The 12,626-nt window shown below is 39.5% G+C and overlaps 1 pseudogene; it reads right to left on the bottom strand.

The window, feature by feature from the left end:
• Positions 1–1,318: 1,318 nt before the first annotated feature.
• LOC101431632 (B-cell CLL/lymphoma 7 protein family member A-like) overlaps positions 1,319–12,626 on the bottom strand; it is a 107,791-nt pseudogene continuing 96,483 nt past the window's right edge.

Below are 12,626 nucleotides of genomic sequence, written 5' to 3'. Positions count from 1 at the left end.
GAAAATGGAATCTGGCAGACACTTGCCTTGATGGTGAGGAGAAAGCCACATGCTCAGACGGTACCTGAATAATGCACCAATTAGCCAAAACGGGAAACAAAAACAAAACCTAGAAAAACCCAAAAAACACAACCGGCAACACTCCCAGCCCCCAATAACACACAGCCGAGAGGGGTCAGAACTCCAGCGCAGTAAGCAATGCTTCGGAAAAGCCTGAAGGTCTGAGGAGTCTGTCTGTTCATCGAGAGCAAACCAGGCCTCAGAACCTCAGCCAGGGGTCACCCAGGGCGTCGTCTCCCCGTCGCTGAGAGGAAACCGCCCGCGGGCAGGGGGGCGGCGGGGGCGGCGGTGGGGGCCTGCTTCCCCGGCGGGTCCCTCGGCGCCTCGTGCCAGGCTTAAGGCCCGTCCCCGAGGCCCGCTCGCCGGCGGGGGCCGCGGCGCGTCCCGGGAAGGCGGCCCGAGCCATGCGCTAGATCCGAGAGTGGAGAACGCGAAGCGCCCGGTTCCGGTCGCCGGTGGTCTCGGCTCCGGGGCGGGACGGGGGAGGCAGCTGCCCAAGGTCGCCCCTGCCCTTGGGAGGAGACAGCTTTGCGGTAGGTCGGTCACAGGAGCCGTCGCGGACGTCTGGGAGAGAGCGGTGAAGGACCTGGGGTGACACGGGGGTGGGGGGCGCCAGAGAAAGCGTCAGGGCTTTACGCGAAGAGCTGGCCCCGGAAGGGGGCGCACGCGGAGGGGCCAGCCCGGCCCGAGGCCGGCCCTGGCGGACTCTCTCCCCGCCACCCGGGCTCAGGGGAGGCCGAGGCCCCCACGGCCCCCCACCCGCAACCAGGCTGCCCTTCTCCTCCCGTCTGCCCTGCTCGCTTGAAGTCCTGCGGCAGGGAGGGGAGAGATGGGGGGGAGGTTCTGCCTGAACAAAACTGAGAGGGACAACCTGGAAAGCATGGCGGAGGTCACCTCGAGAGCACAAGGCACCAAAAAGGAAAGTGGAAGGAAACGGCCCACAGTGGAAAGCCCCGAGGAAGAGCGGATTCCTGATGGGTGTAGCCACCCTCCCAGAGCGTACACGGTCCAGTGGAGAAGCTGGGGGAAGGTACAGCAGCAACACACAGGTGGTCTTGGCTTCAGAGACCGTGTGCAGACACTCCTGGGCGGTCCGCGCACCTTGCCCAGGACCCCACTTGAAAGTCCCAGTGTTTCGCTTCACAGCAGAAAGGTCTTCAGTGTCTGAGAAGTTACGCCGCTCCAGGTCTTCTTGGATTTGCACTTGGTAAACGTGTCAAGTTAGTAGTTCAGTTCGTGCCCAAGAGGCATTGCTTGGGTCAGGTCGTTCTAGAATGAAACCTGCTGGTGTACCGCCATGAACAGGGATCCAGAATTTTAATTTAGTGTCTACATCTCTTCGGAGTTTTGTTGAGAAGTCTCCAGCTTCATCTTTTTAGAGGGCGGCACTCCTTCTTCGAAATCCCCCGACAACCCAGCGGGCTCCCGGCCGGGGTGGCTGTCCCCCTGAGGCCTTGATCGAGGCACCTGAGAGACTGTCGTCTCTGCGGCCCGACCCGCCTCTCCGGACGACTGCCTTTCTCCCTTCTCTGAACGGTTCGAGTTTTCCATCGAAGACTGTGAGCGCTGCTGTCGGAAGCGTCCTCGGCCCCAGGGTGTTCCTTCCGGTTGCCCTGGGCCTCGTCGCCTGGGCCTCGGTGTCAGAGCTGGGCTCTGGCGGGGCTGCAGTTGCGGCCCTTCTCCAGCTTGACGCGGGAGGCGTCTGCGCTGTCGTCGCGCACGTCCATCATTCCCGGGAGGAGCTGTTCTCCTGTGCGGTCACCTCGGAGCCGCATTTCTCGTCTTTGCCCTTTTCCTTGTTCTTATTTTCATCGCCGACTTTTGGCTCTGTCACGGGGTCCCCCTTGTAGATTCGCAGGGACGTGTCTCCCAAGTTACCCACTTCTTCTCCCTGGTCCAAACCCTCGTCATTCTCCAGATTGTTGCTACAGCCGCCAGGCCGCCTCCTCGCCCCGCAGTGTCACGTCACTTCCTCTCCCCACGCTCCAGTGGCGGTGTTTCGCTCAGAGTGAGAGCCAGAACCCATTCGCGCACTGTCTCGATACCTGCGGTGACCCTCTTGATGTCACCTTTGTCCCGGCTCCTGGTCTCGGTGGAACCGACCTGGCCAACGTGGTGCTGGCGGGGAGAGAGAGGCTGCGGGAACGCCCGCCGCGGCCACTCTCGCTCGCTCACTCACAGGACCCTCGCACATACACACAAAGCCTGGGCCGCCTCTTATGCTTTTTAATGTAACATTTTGTGTGCTCTACTAACTTTTAAAAAAGATAATTAAAAAATAAAATTTTAAAAATACCATAAAAAAAAAGAACTGAGATATGAGCCACTTTATTCAGGCTTCTATTAAATGCAGTCAAAAGTAATATACATGACTGCAAATGCTATAAAATAGTAATGGAGAGGTTATGTGCTAGGTAGTTGGAATGAATTAGTTAACTACAATTGAACAACCCTTATTTCTGAGCATCTGAACAACTTAAAATTATCAGGGAAACACATCTGGTTACGTAAAAATAGCAGTAAAAGGGTACGGAGCATCAGGAGCAAGAATAGGAATTTAAAAGCCAACTCTCTGCCAGAGACTATGTACTTGACTAAGCATCATCCTTAATCCTCAACACAATGCTGAAGTCACACGGATAAGTAAAGACAGTGACAAATAATATGTATATTAGGAGGATTATATAGAAATATAAGCCCACACGTATATATAAAAACTCGAACAAATATTTATCAGTGGTCGTTTTGAATAACAGGATAGTAAATGACTTTTTTAATGCTTCATGAATATCTGAAACCACACCATTTTTATTCAAATTGAAATTTTTAGTATTTCCTAATTGTTAAAAATTGCATTGAGATAGTGACAATAAAAATAACAGTCACAACAATAATCAGGGTACCCTAACACATAAGTCTGCATATATATCAGTTCATTTTTTAAAATTATACAAATTCATACAAAAAAATCAGTGCCTAGACTTCAATTTACATTTATTTATCTATAACTAGGTCACATGGCAGCCCATGGTTACAAGTGAGTATTTGGGACTTATTTTCAATGGATACCTTTCCAACCGCAATCAAAAAGGAGTCTATTGGGGAAAAATAAAGGGATTCTGAATAGTGGAGAGACAATGATCAGATAGATTTGGTTTTGAATCATGATACTCCCCCATACAAACAGAAACCTGTGAGAAGATTTTAGTCACTTTGAACCAATTTTCTCATCTATTAAATGATGAAATTATATTTATCTCTCTGCGTGGTTATGAGAAGCTAATAAGACAGTGTCAATCATCTAATGAAATACTTGATTCAGAATAAATGTTCCTATTATTCTGATTTATATGAAGAGTTAGACTTGTGAAGATACAGGTTTTATATATATATATAGTCATTAGTTTTTTTGGCTATATATATATAAGGCTTAAATGAATAAAATAAAGATGTATTCTAAAATAAGTGAGTATTGTTAAAAGCATATGACTAATAAGAAAAAAAGATTTTTCTTATTACTTTTCTAGAGAACATAATTAAGAACTAGTCCTAAATATATTGAGCCCTTAGTATGTCCAGTATAGCCACAATAATGTAAACTACTAAAATGTCACCCGTTCGTATTTTCATGAACTTTTTATTTATTTATTTTTAAAGATTTATTTTATTTATTTCTCCACACCCCCTTCCTACTTCCCCCCATTGTCTGCTTTCTGTGTCCATTCACTGTGTGTTCTTCTGTGTCTGCTTGTATTCTCATTAGGCAACTTAAAGCACCAAATTTTGACGTATAAGTAAAGAAGGACAGAAGTTTAAAATCCATATTATACTAATCTATATTTTTGTTCCAATATTAGGGAAGAGTTGTTTATTATCTGAAGGTAGTTACATATGATGTGTATATCAATCAGTATAAATTAAATTTTTTGGTGCATATCAGTGTCTCAGTGAAAGTTCATATTCTAACTTGGTGTATTAGTCAGAGTTCTTAAAAAAAAACAGAGCCAATGGGATATATGTAAATATTAAGGGATTCATTATTGGAATTAGCTCACAGAACTGCAAAGACTGGCAAGTCTGGATTCCATAGGGCAGGTTGCAAGTTGAGAACTCTGATGCAGGTTTTGATGAATTCCCCAGGAGTAGCTGGGTGGCAGAAGTAGAAATAGAAATTCTTCTTTAAGGTCTTCATCTGATTGGATGTGACTTCTCCCATACTCAAGGTAATGTCTTATGTTGATTTTAGATGTAATCAGCCTCATATTCAATCAATTAATAATTCAAGTACTAGTACCCTTACAGTAACAATCAGGCCAGTGCTTGCTTTACCAAACAACTGGACATCATAACCAAGTCAAGTGGACACATGAACTTAACCATAACACTTGGATTCAGAATAAAGAAAGGAATACACATCTTTTCTTCTCAGACAATTCCATCATTTTTTTTTCAATTACAAAATCTTGTCACATGTTTCATAGGATTTAGGCTTTCTTCCAGGAATTTCTCTTGTAAAATGCCTCCTTTCCAATTATTTATGTATCCATTTAGTGAGGAATTCCCTAATTGGACTTTCATTGTAAGTCCCTCTTGACCTCAGAAATTTGCTGATCCTCTCTGTGCAATCGGAATAAAGGTGAATCTGCTGTCCTTATCAAGTTTTTTTTTTCTTTTTAAGTAAGTTTTCATCTATAAAGATCGCAAGGAGGATAGAAAAGTACACCATCAAATTCAAGTGTTATTCATGCTGACATTTTTCTCTATTGTGGTATTTGGCCAAGAAGAAGCCAAACACATTCAGAGCATCATATGATCAGCACTATAATGTGTAGAGTTCAAAATATTTTATTGTATGAAATTGGAAAAGTCATTTGAATTCTCTGGACATTGGTTTTCACATATATAAAATATAAGACATTTAAATAATATGTATGCCTTTTTCCTCTTAGTATTTCTGTTTTATTAAATTCTATATTAAACTAATTCTAGATTAATCCTAGAAGCATAAAATTCATATTTAGGAGGCTGTGTAGTAAGTCATTCTCAAAGTCATGGACTCAGACAAGAATAAAGGCAAACTTAAAGATCAGTTTCTCTATCCCTTCTTTCCAGGCCAGATACTCACATTAACATTCTTTCCAGGGCTTCATTTTCTATAGGTCAGATATATCTTACAATAACAAGATTTTTAAACCAAAAAGGAACTCATTCCATTATTGGATACCTGGCATGTGCATTCCTATCTCCTACCTATATGCAGTTAAAAACATCTAAAGACCCTAAAGAATGTGTCTCTAGAATTTAGAAATTAAGTCTGCAATCATGATTTTGAGTATATAAAGATTCACAAAGGGTCCATTTTAGGCGACTATGGCATCTTCTCTGGAAGGTAGATTTGAAAAGTCATGTCCCTCCCCATCCAAAGAGCACATGCCCTAATCAACAGAAATATTAATATGAAGATATGTCTGTCTGGTGACTAGCCTATGTTATATAGCCCAGTTAACTCTAAGAGGTCTACTGGGCCTGACCTAATCCCATGAGCTGGACTGAGCTTTCTGAGTCTGGTGGCAGATGATGAACGTGAGGGTTTCAAAATGTGAGATGGAATATATGGGGACTTCTAAGAGCAGAGCACAACCTCAGCTGTACAGCCAGCAGTGAAAAGGATACCTCAGTTTTAAAAGTGCAAGGGACTAACCTCTCTCAATAGTCTGAATGAACTTGGAAGCAGATTTGTCCCTACGAACTCCAAATGAGAATTCACCCCAGGCTTGTGATTCTATAAGCAGAGAACCACACCATACCGTGCCAGATTGCTGACCTACAAACTGTGAGCTGATATTTTTATTTTATTTATTTTTTATTTTTGTCTTTTTTTTAATTAATTTTTTTGTGTTAAAGAAATGAAGTCATGAAACACATGACAACATGGATGAACGTGGAGGACATTATGTTGAGTGAAGCAAGACAGACAAAAAAGGACAAATATTATATGATTGCCTTATTATAAACTAAATATAGCATGTGAAATATGAATACGGGTAGAATTGGATATATAAGACCGTTTTCCTTTGAAGCTGAACAAATGTAAGTTAATACTATTAATACTTAATATTAATATCAGACATAAAAAACAAAAACATTATACTAAGTGAAGGAGACCAGACACAGAGTACTACTTATTGTATGATTTCATTTGTATAATATGTAAACATAAATCAATTATAAAGATAAAATGAGATTAATGCTTATGTAGGTCTGAGGAAGGAATGCTAAGGGTTGTGGAGTCTTTCTTTTTGGAGTAATGTAATTGTATTAAAATTTTTGAGATGATGAATGCTTAACATTGTGATTATACTAAAAGCCATTGATTATACACTTTGGATAGAATAGCCAGAAATAACAGCTCTGTGCAGTGGGGGAAGCATAGAGAGACTAAGAGGTGAGGAAATTTGTTTGTCTGTTTTTTGTTTATTATTATTGAAATTATGAAAATGTTCTAATTATGATTGAAGCAGTGAAAACACAACTATGTGGTTATACCAAATACCATTGATTGTACACTTTGGATGAATTGTATGCTTTATTAATACTTATCAGTAAAATTGATTTGTTTTTAAAAAAGCAGCTTTAGATTACATAAATGTTACATAAAAAATATAAGGGATTCGCATATGCCCCACCCCCTCCCCTTCCCATACTCTCTCACATCAAAAACGTACCTCATTAATGTGGTACTTTTGTCACAATTGAGGAACCCACATTGAAGCTTTGCTACCAACCATGGATTACAGTTTACATTATAGTTTACACTCTGCCCAAAATATACAATGGCCTGTATCTTTCACTGCACTGTCATGCAGGAGAACACGAATGTCCCAAAAATGCCTACATATTACCTTCCCCCAGACCCTCTGATAGCCACTGCTTCTATATCAATAATATAGGTTCTTCCATTGCTAGAATAATAATAAGCCTATAGTAGAATAATAATAAGTCTACTCTAGTCCATTGTTCATTCCCTGAACTTACGGATTTGGGGATGGTGATGCCCACTCTGCCACTAATTGAGAGGGAGCTTAGATCCCATGAGACAGATGGATGCAACTATTTTGCTTGCAGTTTCAGAACTCTCAGTTCCTTGGGATGGACAATGTCCATCATCATATCCTTGTCAGTTGTCCTGGGTAAGTCCAGTGAACTGAAGAGTAGGAGTTGTAACTCTGCTGAAGTTCAGGGCTCCACTGACATATAGATGGATCCAAGATTTAAGTTCCTGGGACATATATTTATCAAGTAGTGCTAATTATAGGTTCAAATGAAAAGGGCAGAAGAGTCATTTGTAAAGAACCTATAAATGAGCCTAACTCTCTTATACCGGGGAGCATAAATTCCAAAGTAAGGCCCACTGACAGGGTGCTAAATTCGTGAGCTGTCTGCCCTGCTTATAGTTTCTGGATGTCTCTATAGCCCTCAGGAGCCCTGCTATTTGAGGCACTTTTTACTGTAACAGTCAATGAGATCCTGCTGAAACTTCCATAAGTGTAACCTCTGGAATGGCCTCCTGACTCTCTTTGAAATCTCTTAGCCATAAAATCTCATTTGTATTTACCATTTCCCCTTTTTGGTCAAGGTCTTTTTCCAAATGCATTGTTAGTTGGCACTTGGTAATAATCCCTCGGTGCCAGGGAGGCTCATCCCTCAGACTCATGTCCCATACCAGGAGGAAGGTAATGCATTTATATGCTGAGTTTGACTTAGAGTGAGGTTACATTTGAGCAACAAGGAGGCTTTCAGGAGGTATAACACTTAGGCAGTATATAATACTAGGCTAATTTTCAATTTCACAAGAAAAGACTCATAATCAAGGACTCGAAATTGCTAAACTTGTGGTAATATGTTTAGTAACTGAAAACTATATGTATCATCTAAGAAAAAAACTTGGTAGAGTTTAAATGTAAATGAGATAGTGCTAGGAGTAAAGTGTGCCCCTAAAATCTCACTAAAGACCTAGAGTCTTTCCCTTGAACAAAATATTTTCAATTAAATGATAATCCTGACAATGGTAATATGTTTTCCATGAAGATTACTATGTCATGTGAAGAATATCATAGCTGTTTAATTCTTAGACTTTCAAGAGAAAAGTTGTTTATATTCTAATGTCTAACATTGGAAATTTAGACACAAATAAACTAACCATATAGTTTTTATTTAATTAATAATATCAGATCTTTTGCAGGAAAATTGTATGGTCAGGTAAAATTCTTCTGATCTGTAAAGAAATGTTTTTATATAAAAATTGCTTTGAGAAAAAGAAATATATAGAAGAAAACAAAGCTGACATGTATTGAACAACTGCTATGGGCCAGGAAGTGTTCAAATTCTGTATGTATTAACTTGATTAACACAAGAATCCTATGAGGCAATTACTATTATTATACCATTACATTTTACAAATGAGGAAATGGAGACACAGAGAGATTATGCTTATTACCCTATTGTCACAGAGGTAATGATTGGTGAACCTGGAATGTGAAACCAGCTTCCAGAGTCCATGGTTTTTATCACTATCTATCTGTTAGCTATGTGCCTCTGTTAGACATACTGGTTTCCATAACTTTAAACAGACTGGTTTCCATAACTTTAAAATAGAAGGAGGGGAAGAAATACATAAAGGTTAAATTTCCTTTCAGTCTAGGCAAATCTTTAAAAAACATAAACACAAAGAAACGTATAATTTTCACGGTTACTCTTTCTTCATCATCCAATATCATCAGTTTGCCTCATGGATGTCCTGGTTCCTTTTTATTTACTTTCTGTAGCCAGCTTAACATAGTTCTTTCTTTTCTTTAAGCATTTTATTGTAAAAACATAATGCAGATACAGAAAATTACACACAGCAAATATGTATAGTGTAATGGTTTGTCACAAAGAAAACATTCATATAACTACCATTCAATTGGGGAAATAAAATATCACATGTTATATTTTCATTGTCATTCAGGTAATTAAAATATTTTTATTTTTAAAATTATTATCTCTTCTTTGACCAATAAGTTATTTAGAAACAAGTCATTTAAATTGAAAATTCATTGAGCCTTGTTTTATGGCAAAACATATGGTCAATTTTTTAAATGTTCAATGTGTGCTTGAAAAAAACATGTATTTTGCGTTTTTGAAATGCGATAGTTTGACCATTCAGTCATTTGTTAATAATAGTGCTCAAACCTTTTTTCTTACTGATTTTGGTGTGCTTTTTCTTTGAGTTACTAAGAGGAGTTGGGATAAAATAATCAAACTATAATTATTGATTTCTTTATTTTTCCATTATTTATGTCAGTTTATTATATATTTATGAAACTTTATGGTTTCCTAATTAATTAAATGTTTTAGCATTTTGAAGTGTCCATCAATCATGGGTAATGCTTTTTGCCTTGAAGTCTATTTTGTTTGCTGTTAATATTTTGGCATTAATATTAGTGTTTGCATGGCAAACATTAGACATACAGTTATTATGGCCATTTCCTTATTTTAGAGATTTCCCTTGTAAATAGCAAAGAGTTGGGGCATTTAATATAGTCTTGCAATCTTTGTCTTCTATTTGAGCTTTCAGTACATTTACACTTAAATCTACTCTTTTAAAAGTGCTTCCTATTTGTGCAAATTGTCCATTTCTTTTTTCTTCCTACTTCATTTCTTTTGGACTGATTGAGTATTTTAAATTTATTTTTCTTTTAATAGATTGAAATTTATTTACTTCCTTTGTTATACTTTCAAAAGATTTTGTAAACTTTTATAACATTGATTTTACTTATCTGAGTTTAATATTAGTTGGTACTATTCTTTTGAGGTGTCATTCACATATTTATATATACACACACACACACACATAATCACCATAATGGCATACATTTGATATGTAAATTCAAGGGAAGTATTAATAGAACTCCTTGGAATGAAGCCAGTACTGTAGATTCAGTGCCTTCTTTACTTATACACCACAATATACAGCCCCTTGGCTCCTCCACAGAATATGAGTCCATAGAACAAATATGAAAAAAATCACTTTTCTTGAAATAGGTTGATCCCTTTCTGTCTTCTTCTCTTTCCCATTCTCTTAATTTCCCTTTCTCATGTTTTAAAACATAATGTGTAACATCATCTTGCTTATTACCTCTGCATTTTCTTTCAATTTATTTCTTTATAAAATGACAGTAGTAAACTGCACATAGGTAATTGTGCATGCTAGTCTAAAAATCAGAATAGAATAAATATCCTCTTTACTTTCCTTAAATTTGCATTAAAGTTGGTGTTTTCTTTTGCTATTATAATTAGGTTGATGAGAAATTCCATTTCAGTCAGCACTGGGATCATCTTCCACTATCAGAATTTCACTATTATCTGAGATAATTTGGATAATACATAGAAAATATAGAAAGGGGTTATGATCAGCAGTGTTCAGTGCTTTATTTACAAGATTGCAATAGTCCCTTGAAATCTATAAACAGTCTTTTTTCCTTTCAACTAATGGAATACTAGAAATTTTGCCAAAGCCAAGAACCACTATGCCTAAAGACCAACTTGCCTGGATTTCCACATGGTTCCCTCATCAGAGCTCTTTTCTGGAACACCAAGTGGTCCTATGTTTCTTGATACCCACAATAATTTCTCTTCATTCTAGAATCTGTGGTGACTTTTTGTTTCTTAAAGGCAGTCCCTTTTCCTCCAGGATAAATAGAAAAATTATTTGTTCAAAAAGAAATGTTCCTCTAGGAATCTTCTCCTTTATATCCTACCAAAATATTTAAGTCAAAGAATTACATAAAATATATGCCCAGTACACTGACATGTGAGCTGGTACAATGTTGGGCAGGTAGAGAAGGTAAAAATACATGGAGGAGATGGCAGGGCAAGATGGCATCCAAGTCTTAATCTCCCCCAAAAAGACCGGCTGTGTGGTAATGGAATTCTGCCAGAGCAGGCTATTTCAGGAACCTACTGGGCAAAAGGCTTCTGGACGTTGATCTGGAGAGACTGCAGCAGAATTAGTCCTTGCTCAAGGTAGAATGGTAGGTTTCTAACACTGAACTTGGAAGCCACGGGAAGGTAAATTTCTTCCCCTTAGGGCTGAGGGTGTAGCACTCCGGAGAGCTGCCAGTCATATGGCAGTGTTCCCAATCCCGGTGCTCCCCAAATGCATGAACCTCAAGTTCATGTTCCCTCAACTCCCACAACCCACATTTCGCAGACCTACATACCCCGAGTCCACATTCTCTGGGGCTCTGTTTCCTGAGCCCAGAACTTCCAGAAACCCAGCATTGCCCTACCCCTCCAGTAGTGGATTAACTCCAGGAATGGGAGAGTTTAGGTGGGAAGAGCAGAGGGTCCCAGGAGAATAGGTTCAATTTTCTGGTTCCCCCTTTTTTTTGAGTTTGGAGGAGCATATCAGCTGACATGGGGAGAGCCTAGGAAGAGAAGAGAAGTGAATCTGCTGAGAGAGCCCAATTTACCTAAATGCCCCAGGATAGAAAACTTGGTCTGGGAGAGGGGGGCATTTGAAAATTAAATAGCCCCCTGTAACACACCTAAGGGAGAGGGACAGTAGGAATGCTTTGCAGGCTTCAAATAGCATATTTAGGGTTTCTGGCAAGGGGCGGGAGCTCTCTCTCAAGAAATTAAGAGACATTATTTTGTGAGGTGATTTGGCTGACCAGGGACCCATTTGAATCTCCTATGGGAGCCCTCACACAGCCTTCCTGCTGCCCTGGGAGAGAGGGAAGGGAGGAAGGGAGAAAGGGGGAATGTCAGACTCCTAAGCAGTTTATTTGATTGCAAAGAGGATTCCTTGCCTTAGGCCTTATTTGGCCTTTTTGCTGGTTTGTTTTCTTGTTTTTCTTTCTCCTCTATCCTCCTCAAGCCCCCCCTCCCCTTTTTTTTCCTTTCTCTCTCTCTTTTTTTTTTTTTTTGCTTGCTTTTTAAAATTTTATTTTTAATTTTTCCTTTTTTTTCTTTTCTTCTTTTTTCTTTTTATATTAGGTGCTGCAGGCAACATTTCTTATTTGCTGTGCTTCCTCATCCCCAATTTCCTCTTTTCTGTGTGTACTGATTTTGGCTACCAACACTATCCCCTTTCCTTTACAGCATTCTATCCTCTATAATTTATTGTTTCTCTTACATTCCACCTCTCTTTGTTAGCCCCCAATTTTTCTGATGTTTTATCTTTAATACCTCTAATCTGTTTTCTATTTTATATTCACTCTTTATATTACTGTCCTTTCTTTGCTCTTTCCTTCTCTCCTGACCACACTGGTCTTTTAATTCATACTATATTCCTCCCCATATTCAGTTTACTATCTCATTATAGGTACTCCACTTTTTTACTGTTATAACTCTACACAGCTTACATGAGTTCAATATACATTCTCCTAGATCTCACATGGTTCTTTTGCCAACATTCACTATCAATATTACTATTACATTTTTCTTTTTTTACCCCTTTTGCTTTCTCTGGTCCTAATCATTTCCTTCAAGGGAACTTAGCCAACAACAAGAAATAGAATAAG

The sequence above is a fragment of the Dasypus novemcinctus genome, chromosome 16 (genome assembly GCF_030445035.2).
Source record: "Dasypus novemcinctus isolate mDasNov1 chromosome 16, mDasNov1.1.hap2, whole genome shotgun sequence".
NCBI classification, from domain to species: domain Eukaryota; kingdom Metazoa; phylum Chordata; class Mammalia; order Cingulata; family Dasypodidae; genus Dasypus; species Dasypus novemcinctus.
This window is presented reverse-complemented; position numbering and strand designations above follow the sequence as displayed.